This window comes from Macaca fascicularis, chromosome 3 (genome assembly GCF_037993035.2).
Source record: "Macaca fascicularis isolate 582-1 chromosome 3, T2T-MFA8v1.1".
In the NCBI taxonomy this organism is placed as follows: Eukaryota; Metazoa; Chordata; class Mammalia; order Primates; family Cercopithecidae; genus Macaca; species Macaca fascicularis.
The window spans coordinates 155,350,199-155,366,834 of NC_088377.1; the positions used below are offsets into that span (position 1 = coordinate 155,350,199).

General features: G+C 37.1%; 1 protein-coding gene across 2 annotated transcripts in view; it reads right to left on the minus strand.

The window, feature by feature from the left end:
• PPP1R3A (protein phosphatase 1 regulatory subunit 3A) overlaps positions 1-16,636 on the minus strand; it is a 42,179-nt gene that overhangs the window by 13,595 nt on the left and 11,948 nt on the right. Inside the window, exon 1 of one of the 2 annotated variants that reach the window (XM_074036609.1) lies at positions 745-858. The exons of the other annotated variant lie outside the window; for it this stretch is intronic. The gene's annotated coding sequence lies outside the window, so the exon portion shown is untranslated. Of the gene's footprint in view, positions 1-744; positions 859-16,636 lie in introns of those variants that run through there. 2 annotated transcript variants of the gene reach the window in all.

Below are 16,636 nucleotides of genomic sequence, written 5' to 3' on the forward strand. Positions count from 1 at the left end.
ATTCTCTTAGAAATAAGGAGAAAGGACAGAAGTTATCAGGAGACTGTTAGAGGAATCAGGAAGTTTATCTCAAAGTTACTAACATTCTGATTTAGGTTTTAGGGATGACTAGAAGTTTCCCAATTAGAGAAGAATACAGTCATTGTAGGCAGAGGGAACAACAGGTGGCCAAAGACAAGACTAAAAAAGCACAAAAGGGCCAGGTGTGGTGGCTCACACCTGTAATCACAGCACTTTGGGAGGACGAGGAGGGCGGATTATGAGGGTCAGGAGTTTGAGACCAGCCTGGTCAACATAATGAAACCTCATCTCTACTAAAGACACAAAAAATTAGCCCAGGCGTGGTGGTGGGTACCTGTAATCCCAACTACTTGGGAGGCTGAGGCAGGAGAATGCCAGGAGGTGGAGCTTGGAGCTTGTTGTGAGCTGAGATCACGCCACTGCACTCCACACTCCAGCCTGGGAGACAGAGCGAGACTCCATCTCAAAAAAAAAAAAAAAAAAAAAAAAAAAAAAAGCACAAAAGAAAAAGTCACATCTAGAAACAATGAGATATTCAAAGGGCTGGACTCTGTTTGGGGAAAGAATGCCAAGGGGTAGAATGAGAGTTAGTTCAAGCCAGATTGTAAAGGGCTTAGCATAGCAGGCAAAATGAGGTTGAATTACTTAGGTACTTTTTAACCAGTGGCATGGGGGGTTAGGGCTAAACAGGAGAGAGACGTGGTCACATTTACATTTACCAACCTATTTCTGGAGGTAATGTACAGGAGAAACTGGATGGGATGAGCCACAATGGAGCAGAAAGACTAATCAGAGGCTCCTGAAACATTTTCAGGCACAAAATAAGGGCGAAGGGTACTATTAATGAAGAAAGAGAAAAAGAACCAAATGTGAGTTTTAATTTTTGATGTAGCATTAATATGATTTGATCAATATGCTGTACATAGATGTTTTTTAAAGCCCTTTTCTACCCAACCTTGGTCGCATTCATCAGAATTAGAAATCTACATTGTTGCCCCTTCTAAGACCTAGGCCAAGACGGTTAACTGAGGGATCCTGCACTACAGGTCAGCAAGGTCTTGAATTAGTCTGCAGATTGGTTTTGATGTTTTATGTGCTGGGTGACTTGCTTCCCAGGAGTTCATGTGGACACCTTTTTCAGGGTTCCTCCCTAATCTCTGGTACACATGTCTAGATGGTAAACCAGCAAGTTATTTCTAGGTTTTTGATTTTTATTCCAGTCGTTCACTGAGGAAAATAAAATGTTTTCTCATTCACACTAGTCACCTGGGTGACTAACATTCTAAGGAGTTCTTACCAACCTTTAGAATGCCCCCTTGGGCATTCTACTGGAGGAATTTCTAAGGAACTAGAAATCAAGTTCACAGAGGAACTTTAAATTTTAATCTCGGGCTTGGGAGCAAGATGGCCGAATAGGAACAGCTCCAGTCTCCAACTCCCAGCGCGAGCGACACAGAAGACCCGTGATTTCTGCATTTTCAACTGAGGTACTGGGTTCATCTCACTGGGGAGTGCCGGAGGATCAGTGCTGGTCAGCTGCTGCAGCCCGACCAGCGAGAGCTGAAGCAGGGCGAGGCATTGCCTCACCTGGGAAGCGCAAGGGGGAAGGGAATCCCTTTTCCTAGCCAGGGGAACTGAGACACACAACACCTGGAAAATCGGGTAACTCCCACCCCAATACTGCGCTTTAAGCAAACAGGCACACCAGGAGATCATATCCCACACCTGGCCGGGAGGGTCCCACACACACGGAGCCTTCCTCATTGCTAGCACCGCAGTCTGTGATCTACCGGCAAGGCAGCAGCGAGGCTGGGGGAGGGGCGCCCGCCATTGCTGAGGCTTAAGTAGGTAAACAAAGCTGCTGGGAAGCTCAAACTGGGTGGAGCTCACAGCAGCTCAAGGAAACCTGCCTGTCTCTGTAGACTCCACCTCTGGGGACAGGGCACAGTAAACTAAACAAACGCAGCAGACACCTCTGCAGACGCAAACGACTCTGTCTGACAGCTTTGAAGAGAGCAGTGGATCTCCCAACACGGAGGTTGAGATCTGAGAAGGGACAGACTCCCTGCTCAAGTGGGTCCCTGACCCCTGAGTAGCCTAACTGGGAGACATCCCCCACTAGGGGCAGTCTGACACCCCACACCTCACAGGGTGGAGTACACCCCTGAGAGGAAGCTTCCAAAGCAAGAATCAGACAGATACACTCGCTGTTCAGAAATATTCTATCTTCTGCAGCCTCTGCTGCTGATACCCAGGCAAACAGGGTCTGGAGTGGACCTCAAGCAATCTCCAACAGACCTACAGCTGAGGGTCCTGACTGTTAGAAGGAAAACTATCAAACAGGAAGGACACCTACACCAAAACCCCATCAGTACATCACCATCATCAAAGACCAGAGGCAGATAAAACCACAAAGATGGGGAAAAAGCAGGGCAGAAAAGCTGGAAATTCCAAAAATAAGAGCGCATCTCCCCCGGCAAAGGAGCGCAGCTCATCGCCAGCAACGGATCAAAGCTGGACGGAGAATGACTTTGACGAGATGAGAGAAGAAGGCTTCAGTCCATCAAATTTCTCAGAGCTAAAGGAGGAATTACATACCCAGCGCAAAGAAACTAAAAATCTTGAAAAAAAAGTGGAAGAATTGATGGCTAGAGTAATTAATGCAGAGAAGGTCCTAAATGAAATGAAAGAGATGAAAACCATGACACGAGAAATACGTGACAAATGCACAAGCTTCAGTAACCGACTCACTCGATCAACTGGAAGAAAGAGTATCTGCGATTGAGGATCAAATGAATGAAATGAAGCGAGAAGAGAAACCAAAAGAACAAAGAAGAAAAAGAAATGAACAAAGCCTGCAAGAAGTATGGGATTATGTAAAAAGACCAAATCTACATCTGATTGGGGTGCCTGAAAGTGAGGGGGAAGATGGAACCAAGTTGGAAAACACTCTTCAGGATATCATCCAGGAGAACTTCCCCAACCTAGTAGGGCAGGCCAACATTCAAATCCAGGAAATACAGAGAACGCCACAAAGATACTCCTCGAGAAGAGCAACTCCAAGACACATAATTGCCAGATTCACCAAAGTTGAAATGAAGGAAAAAATCTTAAGGGCAGCCAGAGAGAAAGGTCGGGTTACCCACAAAGGGAAGCCCATCAGACTAACAGCAGATCTCTCGGCAGAAACTCTCCAAGCCAGAAGAGAGTGGGGGCCAATATTCAACATTCTTAAAGAAAAGAATTTTAAACCCAGAATTTCATATCCAGCCAAACTAAGTTTCATAAGTGAAGGAGAAATAAAATCCTTTACAGATAAGCAAATGCTTAGAGATTTTGTCACCACTAGGCCTGCCTTACAAGAGACCCTGAAGGAAGCACTCAACATGGAAAGGAACAACCGGTACCAGCCATTGCAAAAACATGCCAAAATGTAAAGACCATCGAGGCTAGGAAGAAACTGCATCAACTAACGAGCAAAATAACCAGTTAATATCATAATGGCAGGATCAAGTTCACACATAACAATCTTAACCTTAAATGTAAATGGACTAAATGCTCCAATTAAATTTTAATCTCAGTTGTTTAGAAGCCCTGTTACCTTGTCTCTCCCCTCTCTCATAAATACGAAAGATCTCAAATACATCAACAGTTCCTAGATTTGCCTTTCATGTCAGAAACTTCAGGCCCTACCTCTGTAAAATCTAAATTAATATAGACCTGCATATGGAGGTAAAGTTGGGGCACAGAGAATGATGGTGCTAAAAATTTCCTAAAATGATTTTGATGTGAGGCCAGATTTGCAAACTCCTCGTGTAGACAACAATATATCTCCCTGCCCCACTGGATTTAGCTATGCAGACTGTTCCTTCCTAGATGATAGGCAGGTGGGAGAGTCATTCCTGTAGTTGCAATTCCTGGCCCCAAATCCAGTTCACCTGCTTCTTACTAGTTTCATATGAGTTTAAAGCATGGTTTGCTACTATTTACATAACTCTTAAGATAATCAAGAAATAAAGGATTGTGCAGAAGCTTCTAATTTGGAGATCTAAAAGGATGGAACCACCATCATTTGATGTGGAGATTTAAAAGGAAAAGCATGGGTGAAAGAAAGAGGATAAGTTTTATTGAAGGATATGTGCTAAACTTGTAAAACTCTTCAACCAACTGGGAAGTAAAAACTAGTGTTTGTTGAATGAAAAATGCCCAGATTGACATTTTTCCTTTTTCCCTTACAGTATCATTGCACACAGGCTTGCACTGTCTTTATAAGTTAAGGTAAATTTTCCCTCACTTCAAAGAAGTGAGACATCATATTGAAATTTTATGTGATGACTTCTAATAGACATTAAATATGTGCTGAACATAACAAATTAATGTTTTCCAGGCAATAGTTACACTTGTAACATGTAGTAGCAATTTTAAATGTATAGCAATCTGTATTTATTCATTCAATCCATCATCATTTAACAGATATTTAGTGGGTGCCCACCAATTACGAAATGTTGCACTGGATTGTCACAAAAAGCAAGACGTCCCTGCCCTCAGAAGGCTCACAAGCCAATGGGGAGAGTGGACAAGTACATAAAGCAGCAGCTCCAGGGTACGACAACTGTGAGCTCCGTGACGAACAGAGTGGGGTAGGAATACCTTCTAGAAGGACATGGCCCATAAGCTGAAACCTAAATAAGAAGCCTTAGCTAGAGAAAAGAAGAGAAGCAATTCCAAGCTTAAGGCATTATATTCAAAAACCTTATAAGTAAAAAAAAAAATTATTCTCAACTTGTTAAGTAATCCAAGACACAATTTAGTAAAAATGAAAGACTAAAGGCCCAGGGCACCAACCAATTGGTAGTCAACTAGCTTAAGAGACACAAATTTGAACCCAAACAGTGCCTCTCAAAATGTGGTTCACAGACCTCCTATGTGAAAATGACCTGGTACTTACTACAAATGCTGCTTCGGGGCCAGAAATCGGATCTACTGAATCAGCATCTCTGAGTGGGCAGTGGGAATCTGCATTTTAACTGGAACCTCAGAGTTAGCTGAGGTGCACTAGTGCTTGTCTAACTACACATATTGAAAAAGAATATCTGCAGGCAAACACTCAGACTCCAGGAATGTGGTATACAAAGTGCCTCTTTATGTCTCAAACTTTTCCAGCAAGTTACCCACAATTATGCTACAGCTATAGCTCTGTGCACAAAAGAATAAATGTTTGTGTATCTCATATGTACCCAGAAAAGAAGAAACACATTGAAGAATAGACCAATCATCTTCTGTGACTTACAGAATAAAATAATGAAACATCATTGGGGTAGAAATTGATGGACATTTTCAACCTATCTAATAAGAAAAAAAAAAATTGTGTTTCTAAGTCAGCTATTAATCATTCAAAAATGTGAGTTCTACAGACTTTTTACCTCTGAGCCCCATGCAACTTACAGAAAGTTTATTTTATTTTTTACGCCAAATTCCTCTCAGATTTGTAAGAGACCTCACACTTGGATTGTCTCATCCCATCATTTTATAGGGAAAAGAAAACTAAAGGCCAGTTAAACAATATGGCAGAAGTCATACTAACCAACTAGTGGCAAATCCATAACTAGCTCTAAGTTTCTTAGTCATTATGTTAGTGTTCTTTCCATAAAGGGTCAATCTGTGGTGAAAAAAAAAAAACAAAAAAAAACCTGCATGCAAATCTCAGTCTTTCCGGTTACTTAACACTTACTAAGTCAATTACTCACCATGTGACTTCAGTCAAGATACTTAATCAACCTCTCTGCGTCTAATTTTTCTCCAAAATCTTGCCTACTCCTAACACAGAGTAATTATTTAGCATAGTTTCCAACACATGAAAGTGTTTACTAAATTATTATTTTTATTAGGAAATGTAGTAAATGGCACACTGATCATTAATTCTAATTATCACAAAAACAAATTTATATGCTGCTTCTTTTACGCTGAGTTATCTATACTTTTAATGCTTACCATATTCTCTCATATATTTAATATGCAAGGTACTTCTAAGAGTAAAATGTGCAGTCCTTGATAGCATACTTGCTCAGCCATTTAAATATACCCTTATTATTAGAAGAGCACTCTTCAAAAAAAACTCATTAGATCTTCGGTGACCGTAACCTTTTGTTTAAAAGTATCCTCTCCAAATATAATGTACACTGGCATGATAATTTGCACCTTCTTTCATTACCCAATTGATTTATTCAGTACCAGGATTTAGGCACCATGTTAATATTACTGCAGCTTCTGGATATGTTCCACTTTTGCTTTTGGAGTTACAATTAATTTTAACACTGTCAAAATGTAGTCGTTTTTAGTATAATAATATAGTTTTTCCAAAGGTCCTATGATGTCGTTGTGCTAAAACCCCATATGTCTCTTAAAAAATGAGCAAAGCCTCTTAAAGATCTATGCCACAAAGTCTAAGTCTGATGTGATGGAATTACCCAACCAGTTAAGGTGAATGGCAGGATTAGGTTGCAAGCAGCAAAGCCTAATTCTGCTCCAAGAGGAATCAAAATGTTGGCATGAAAAGGGATCATTTCCAAAGTGAATCATGAATATTTTATTTGTGTCTCCCTAATACTCAGCCTGAAAGTGCTCAGAATTTTCTAAACAGGACCAAACTTGGAATTCTTGGGCATCACCTCTCTCTTTATGATAAACAACTAAAAACTAAATGTGAAACTACTCAAGTTCAGACCAGCCCTCTTCATTCAAAGCTTGTGATCTCATTTTTTTTCTTTCATACTCCTTCACCCCCATGAAAGAGAGGAAAATAAATGACCTTTAAAATCAGAAATAATATGAGCCTCCTTTGAGATTTTTAAAAAGTCATTCAAGAACAGTATATCATCATTGGCACTAAGTGGACACATACAGAAATGTTTGTATGGAATAGGTTTTCCAAGGATAAATAATTATATAGTGTATTGTGGACTGTTTCTTTTCATAATATTATGTTGCAGCTTCTCTAAAAATTGACTTTCTAGAATTCTGCCATTTCATAGCCACTCATATATTGAAGAAAGGAAGAAAGTAAAGGCTTATACTTAACAATAGGCAAAATTCATAATACATTACCCAACTACTACAGCTTAATATATTTTCCTTTGGTGTTACAGTACTGGCTAGTCTTCTCTTGATCAGGAATAAAACCAAAAGCAGAAGAGAAACATTTGGTTAAAAGAGAGATCAGTGTCTAACTGTGAAGAGAAGTGCCTGAGGAAAAACAAATTTAAGGAACTATGCAGAAGGAATTAAGGATGAAAAGATGCATTAGGTTCAGTTTCTTCATAATGCCAGAAATGAAAACAAAATGAATACAGTCTGGCATGATTAACAGGCATTGAAAAAACCCAAAAAATAATCTCAAGAAAAAAAGTGAGAATTTTAAAAATGTCTTTATATTCTTCTATGCTGAATCTGGAAACTAATAACTGACACAGTAAGGTACATCGTTTTGTTTTGGTTTTGACCGAAACGTTGTTTTTTGGTGGGCATCACATTTCTTATCTGTAAAGTGAAAGCTCTGGATTAGCTTAGAAGACCACAAATAGAATACACTCATGCTGACCTTTCTAACACTCATGGCAAGCACTGATAACAGATAAAGGAACTTCCTTGCTGTGGCCATACTGAGCCCCACTACTTTTCTTTTACACGGCAAGGCAGCCACTACCCATCAACCCCTTCATTGCTCAAAATGGAACCAATTTGCCTTCTCAGCTTTAATATTAAATAACATGCCTTGCAGTTTAAGAGCTCTACATCTGTATAACTAATAGGAGTATTCTGAGTATCATTTAGAGGTGTTTAATTGGAAAAATTCCTAATATTTTTCAAAAACAAAAATGCTGGTAGAATCAATTCTCCAATAAGAAATGGAGAAATGCTGAACAACAAAAGTTGTTCAATCTTTGAACTAACAGTCTATGAAGAAGGGAATCAAACTTACATTCCTGCAACAGAATTACCTACAGAATCCATGGAAAGGCATTCAAGTACTTTTTGAAGCCTATTCATATGCCATGTTATGGAAAATATGTTATGGTATAACTTTTCATCTGAGACTTTATATATTGCTTGTATTCACTTTCTTGACAATCTAAAATTGCAATATAGCCAAGGATAAATTGTCAATTAAATCATATGATCTGTATTATCAGTTTAAATTTAATACCACAGAAATCTCACGTGCAGAGTTTGTGAGCTAATCTTATATTATTTCTACTACATGTAATGGAATGGTGTATTTCCATGATATTTTGTTTATGGAAAAGAAAACCTTTACAAAAGTAAAACATTGCCAATATCTATAATTGATTAAGAAAAACAATACATTGAATATACCTATTACATAAGCTAATTTATTACTTTTAAAATGTGACTATAAACCATGTAAAACCACAAGCCCATTGGGGAAACTGTACTGAACTGCTCAAGCATTCAAGTAACTTAGAACATACCAGTATGTTTGTGACCAGATTGTTTCATTGAATTATCTTCCTCTTTGCATAAAACTGAATTGTTGCATTTCTAAAAATCTTCTCTATTTCAATATCTAAGTTAGAACATTGTCCAGTACCTCGGAGCTTGATCTTGAGAACATACTGAAAACAAAAGGTACTTTGCCTTATTGATACAGGAAATTTCAACAGCAGACAGAAAAGCGACGGAAAAACAATCTTATTGGAGAATTCTTTGCTAAGTCTCTCTTCAAAAGTTTCTTCATTTTTTAACTCTTCAGTTCCTACCAAGGATAACGGGTCTAAATCTGCTTTGTCGTGACAAAGAGGTAGGTGGCGGTGTTTTTTCTAGCTTACCCCAAAGGAAGTAGGGAAAAAAGACATTTTAGACTTAATTCTCTGATTGGATTGGGCACCATGTGCAATTCTGTAGCTGTGTACTCTCCAAAGGGGCACTCAATTTTCAGGATCTAATGCATAACTAAGTAGAATCTGGGAGGTCCAAGTGCGAACCAAAAAGCATTTAGGTTGCTTTGGAATGAGATCTAATTACAAGCAGAATTCATATGTCATAAGTAAAAGAAGACTTACAGATAAACCTGGCCCAAAGAACTCCATTACAATCTGCCAATCATATTCAATTGAGAGAAAAATCAAATGTTTTTCAGTGATGGATGCCAGAACAACTGAATATACTTCAGAGAGATACCATTTAAAAAAATTTCAAACTTATTGGCCTAAAGTCCTTATTTTACCTGCGTTCTTAAATGAAGCAATAGTCACCCTTGGAACAGGTGGGTAGCAAGAAAGTAGCGATTGTCTAGCTGAGAGTCTTGCCACCTCAGAAGTCTTATCTCCACAATTTCCTCACAACATATGCTGACAGCTTTATAACGCCTACAGCCTTCAAAAATAGTGTGTTGTCATGTGTATTTTTTTCCTAGGGATACTAAATTTCAGGCGTTATTTTCTTCATAATGTTGTTAATTTTTTGTGATTGTATAAAAAATCATTATTAGAGTCATGACCACTGAGTCAACTAATCCAGTTCAACAAAACCTGTTTCTTCCATGGAATCTACAGTAAACTTCACCTAAGTCACTTGATTTGTTAAATATTGAGCTCTAACCTTCAGACTCTACTGCATTTGAATTAACATATTATTTTGAAAACAGTTGTTAAGAAAAGGTGATCTTAAATGTAAACCAATATTCTCAGTATATGTTTGGAAGGGTTTGGAGAAGGAACGAATACAGGAGGGGATGAGACTTCTGAACTTTGAAATCAAATCATTCAGAAGTGACAGCGCTCAAGAGAGGAATATCTTACCCAGTAGGGTGGCAGGTGTGAGCTCACAGCATCAAACTGCAGTGTGTGTGTGTGACCTGAGCATGTGTGACCTCTAATGTTCCCCAAGATGAGATGTTTTCATGTGGTTTGTTTGTTATTTTTTAAGGAGAAAAAAGTACCAAACTTCAACTTTTTTCCTAGCTTCTATCTCATTCCTGGCTCTTGACAAAGAATTTCAAATGTGTGTCAATAGCCCTCCCATTATCTGGAGAGTAAATCAGGTGAAATGATGCATAACTCAATAAAAATACTGGAAAAGCAATGCTTCAATATGTTTTATGGTAAATCATAGATTTTTACATTTGTTTAAAAAAATCAGAAATCTTAAATAATTAGGACTAACAAAATTAAAGCATGCCAAAGCAAGTTAGAATGTTAAGATACTGCATTGTTGTGATACTTTTATTTAAATGTTAACTTTAAAAGATATGAAGTCATTTTTTAGACCCTGGACATGTTTCTGGATTGCTATGCAGTCAAATATATGTCTAGTATTTCCTCTATGTTTTTGTTTATATTATCAGTTACTGCTTTATAGTTTTTATAAGTGGTTAGATGCCTCTATGATATGAAATCTTTTGGAATGTATACCTATTTTCAAGCAATTCCATTTTACAAACATATTTTCAAATTAGTTATTCTATTTATGTTAATCGTGCCATAAATTTATGTATCAGGAAAAATAGAAATACAGTAAATTGGATGAGTTTGCATTAAAATCCAAACAAGAACCCTATTATTACACCGGATTTGTATTTCACAGCATTTGAAAAGTTTTCTAGGCAGATTCAGTAAGTCTTAAAGCATTGTTTCTAAATTTAATGCTTTGGTGAACTTATGTCACACATTAAAGTCATCTTAATGCACCTTTTTGTCAATTCTTCACAATAGTATTACAAAAAAGAGAAGAGAGGATATATTTATAAAGCAAATGAAAAAGAACTCAATGGAAGCCTATTACACTACCTGTTGATGAGCATATAAGAGTCATTAATATGCGGATCATTGACATGATAGGCCATAATGACTCCTCCAGGGACTATCAGTCTATTGTGTCAGAGACTAGTTGGGGATTCATTAACGTGCAGATGCGTGACTTCTTAATATGCAAATTATGAATGCAAAGCATTGAGGCATACCTCACAAATGTCCACATTTTGTGTTACACATTTTCTTTGTCAACCCCTCACCCACACCTTTTGTGAACTATTTTGTTTCTTCCATCCTCTGTCACAGATTTCTTCACAAAAGAGCCTATACTGATATGGAATCTACCACTTCACATTCAGAGAACTCCTCCTCTTCAGCTCATGTTTTATTTTGTTTTTGTTGTTGTTAATGTTTTTTACTTAAGGCTGGTTTATACATACATACCACTTGCTTGCACCATTTTGAGTAAACCAGTCGAATTCAGAAAAATATAAAATCTGCTTTTATATTTTTCTCCAATGTGAAATTGGTTTTTGGCTAATGACACATCAAAGTGAAGAAAGCACTTGTTTTTAAAAATGAAACGATGAAACGTGAGTAGCATAATTAGCAGTTGAGTAATTTGGACTGAAGGTGGGTGGAGAAAACGTAGTGGAATGGAATACCGAAAAAGAGCAGAGAAAGGCACAAGAGAGGATACCAGAAAAAAGAATGCAATTAAATCAAGTAAGAGTATTTGATACCAATGTAACACAGTAAATGAGGAAATGGATGTAAACCACTCAATGTCTGGCATGCAGCAAGCAAGCAGGAAGCATCTGCTATTATTATTATATTGGCATTTTGTATTTATGCAAAAAAAGTGAATAGACACATTCCCTTTTGAAAAAATATGAAGAAAAAAACATATGGAGTAAAAGTTGTTCAGTCTTTGAACTAACAGTCTATGAAAAAGGGAATCAAACTTACATTCCTGCAACAGAATTACCTACAGAATCCATGGAAAGGTATTCAAGTACTTTTTGAAGCCTATTCATATGCCGTGTTACGGAAAATATGTTATGGTATAACTTTTCATCTGAGACTTTTTATATTGCTTTTATTCACCTTCTTGACACTTTATTATTCTAACCTGATCTAAAATACAATACAATCTTTCATTACTATTTTTCTTCTAAATTTCAGGAGATACAGATCCTTAGTTCTTTACTTGTAAACTCCATATATCCTAAACACTACAGTGGGTCTACAGAAGTCTATTTTTATTGATTATAAAATAATTATATCTCCATATAAATTAATTTGTATAATTTTTAAGTTAGCTTTAAGGTCCTCACTGTCTTGAGGAGATCCTACATAGATTTTATTTGATTAAAACCCTTTAAACATGAGGTAATATGTTTTAGAATAAATTATGCTTATTAACATGCTTATTACAAGCAGCTAATTATACTTCTTATTCTGGCTAATGTTAATTTCAATATTAAATGCCAGAAAACATCAAATAGTTACTGGAGTTCCAAGCTGCAGTGAGCTATGATCCCACCACTGCAATCCAGCCTGGGCAGCAGAGTGAGGCCCTGTCTCTTAAAGGAAAAAAAAATTATGAAAATGATATAGGAAACTTAGAAACTTACAGTAGAGACATCATCTTATATTCACTGGAGCCACCCACTGGAGGGGATGAAGGAGGTCAGGATGAGCTTATAAGTGCCAAGATACCTTGCCCCATTGAAGGCTTTTGGGTCCCTGATTAAATGAGTAGAACTTATTACCAGAAAATCCTAAGAAGATAAAGTGAGAAGGGTTCACTAGGATGACTACCGTTGAAGATTAGTATAAGAGAAATATGGCGTTCTGGAAAGGTCAAGCTCAGAACCAGATAAAAGGGGAAAGGCAAACAGCAGGTGACTGAGGAAATGGACCACACACTGGGATTGCTAAAGGAGTGAAGTGCAAGAGCCAAACTCTGCGGAGATGCAGTTATGTTGACAAGGATGGAGATCTCTGTCACACTTTTAACTTTTTTTTTTTTTTTTTTTGAGACGGAGTCTTGCTCTGTCACCCAGGCTGGAGTGCAGTGGCGCAATATCCACTCACTGCAAGCTCCGCTTCCCGGGTTCACACCGTTCTCCTGCCTCAGCCTCCCGTGTAGCTGGGACTACAGGCGCCCGCCACCGCGCCTGGCTCATTTTTTTTTTTAATGTATTTTTAGTAGAGACGGGGTTTCACCGTGTTAGCCAGGATGGTCTCGATCTCCTGACCTCGTGATCTGCCCGTCTCGGCCTCCCAAAGTGTCACGCTTTTAACAAAGCAGCACAGGACATTAGTCAACACTTGGAAAGACACTGCTACCCAGTGGGTTTAAAGGACTCAATCCACCTATTGAATATGATACCAATTCAGAATAATATTGGATAAAGTTCAACATGTGTTCATTCAACAAGTATTTAATTTGCATTGGGCTAGAAGTTAAACTACTAGCTCAGGCTGACATTGAACAAATTCTGCCTTCATAAAGCTTACAGTCTAATGAAGGATAACCCAAAACAGCACTTTAAAATCACAGCTGTAAGCTTCCTGACTGGGGTAGCATGGAGTTCTATAGAAGAAAATAATAAGAGAATGAAGTCAAACTCAGAACAGAGGTGGCCAGGGAAGGCCTCCTGGCAGAGGGAGCATTTTGTTTGAGTCCTGAGGGCTTAGTATGACTATTGAGATGAAGAAGACAGCGCAGAAGAATATTCCAGGCAGATGGAATATAATGGGGCATGGCAGTGACAGAGATATGTGTCCAACAAAAACAGGTAAAAGATGAGTGCAATTAGATCTTAGTGACAAAGATAATGATAAAAATTTTCTCTTTAACCAAACTCTAGCCAGGCTCTTCAGGCCCATGTTCTTAACTAGGCCTCAAACCTGGCCTACACAAACTACAGCCTCTCAACACAAATGGTTTTGTCCTCCTCCTTTCCCCACAATAAAAGACTTAAGCAAATACTAACATCTTTTCTAAAGCTCAAGGCCATATTTCTAGGATGACCCTAGTCATATTTAAAGTGCCTGTTTGAGAAAGCTCACGGCTGCCAAAAGAGTTTATTGTTTGTTCCAGCCAACACCTGAAGATAGGGCCCTGACCACCATTTCTTAGAGCTTTTACTAAAAAGGGCTTACAAGTGCAAATCCCTTCTCTCTGTGTTAAGATGTATACGTATGTCCTACAATTCAGTATTGTCTTTTTCCAGGGCCTGAAAGCCATTTCACTAAAATGTAATCATCAAGAAGGATAGGGTCTCTATTTCCCAGTCTGTGGAAGGATAGAATCCTAACTAGAATTTCCAGCTAACAGACTGGCTAGCCTAATCAGCATTTATAAAGACCAGTCCTTTGCAATTTTTCGGTTTTCCGACTCTATTAAGAGTCAGAAACTCACTCAGATCCTATTTGCCCCTTCTCTACTCCTTCATTCTCCCTTAAAAATACCCAGTCACCTCTGTACCAACTCAAGCGGAGTTCAGTTCATGATGGACCCACTTCCTTATTGCAATAGTGTATTACTGATTAAAATCTGTCCTTACCACTTCATTCAATGTCTTTAAAAAGAAAAATGAATTCTTCCTAAAAGTTTACTTCATTCTAAATGAAAATTAACTCTGCCACGCTGTGTGATGTACCTTTTTTCCCCAAAGACATGTTCCCTTTTCTTCCAAGTCATCACTGAAGCAGCAAAGTATATTTAATAAATAATATATAAAGCTTATCCTTTGTATCTGAATGTCCCACATCCTTAATGTTATTATTAATACTTAAAAATACTTCATGCCACATTTTCTAAAGTGTTATTTTATTTGGATTTACTTATTTTTATTTGTTTAAATAGCATTATTATTTTGGGATAGTGTGACTAGTTATAAGATTTTCATTATTTTTTAAATTATAACTCAAAACACCAGTATTTATGTCCTTGGTTTACATCAGTCATTCTCAACCTTTGTGCACACTGGAATAGTCTGGAGATCTTTTCAAAATACCAAGCCTGCAACCACCCCAGACCAATTAACTTACAGTCTTTGTAGTTGGATCTGGGTGTGGGCGCCTTATTTTTTCCCTTTGCTATGTGCAGCTAGTTTTGAAAAGCAACGGTTTACACTTCTATCTTACACTGGCTTTTACTATATGAAGGTATGGTTAATGTGAAATTAAGTCCTTTAGTAAAAATATTCTGTTAAGGTTTTCTAGAGGAGTGAGGAAGAAAGGGGTATGCATAATCAAACATGCTAACATTAATATAAATTGTATATGGATTGCACTTCTGCTACTAAGTCTGTAAAACAATTAATTTTCATTCATCATGAGGATTACCTCTCCATACTTCAGTGAATTTAAATTTACTTTTTTAACTGAAAGGAAGCCTCGATGTTGTTTTGGGTAGGAAACATTAATCATTTCTATGTTAACAACTTCTGCTTATTACAAAATTGATCATGTTTATGAAGACTTAGACTTGGGCTAGCAAAATGTTTTCCAGTTGTTGTACTATGTAGTGAGTTGCCCAATTACTATAAATGCAAGTACCATAAAGTGTATCTCATAAAATAAACAATCAGAGTCTTGAGGTGAAAATAATAAAGCGACAGTTATTGAAGAAGGTAGAACTGCAATATAATGGTTTAAATGCAAGTTCATGGATAATGCTGATAGTTTAATGTGTTTATAGTTCATTATGTGTAAGAGAATATTTCATATAAAAATACCATAACCACATATATTCTGGTCTTTTCTTTCTTCCTAACATGGTATATACGTGAAGGTACTTGCAAGATTACACTTGCCATCTTTCAGAATCATCACTTTCCAATGGTTTGCTTGATTTATACATATATTATATATGTCAATATACATAAAATATTGATAGATATCCTACATATATAGTATGTATATACTATATTATATATGACATATATCAAAAATGTATATTTGCGTGTATATAGCATTTTATGTTTATATAGTGATTTTTTATATATATACAGTGCTATACATGATATATGCAAGTATGTATAATGATATATATACTTGTATGTACACTTATATAAGTATATTAAGTATATACTTATACAGTATATACATATATAATTATATATGTATATATACTCTTAATTTTATAAAAAAAATTTTCTTCTTATAAGTACTAAATTACATAAACGTATCTAACTTGCATGGTACTAGAAATTAATATTCAAGTTAATCAAGACTTTTTGAAACAAAAATGATAGTTACAATGATTAAGAGATTCCAGTGGAGATGTACAGGGCGCATCTGATTTTTAAAAACTATGAAACCAATAAATACACTCATCATTAAAACCATAATTAACATAATTCATTACTTAACTATTCAGAAGTCTTTTTGGGTTTTACTAGGCCTCAGAGTTATCAATGAGAAAACGATTTGCCATTAATAGTTTTTCAAAGGTTTTTGTTAGTCACATGGGGACTAATACTTAGACTAATACACCATTCCTGACCTCAAAGAACTTGGGAAGAAGGTCACACGTACTAGTTCTTAAGTGCAGAAATAGGCAACATTTGACATGTACCAGATGAATGATGTAGGCGTTAAATGCCAGGCCTAGAGAAAGGAAGGATCTGGATAATTAGAGACATTAGGAAAGCCTCAAGTAAGAGGGAAAATCAAACTGGTTCTTGTGGTGGAAATGGAAGAGTAAGAGACAAGGAAAAAAATGTTTTCAAAGCAAGCAACTGGCTTGAATAGAAACTGTGAACACAAGTGGAAGTAGTGTCTACATAATGGAAAGCTCTAAAAACATATCTTTGGTTGCATTCATG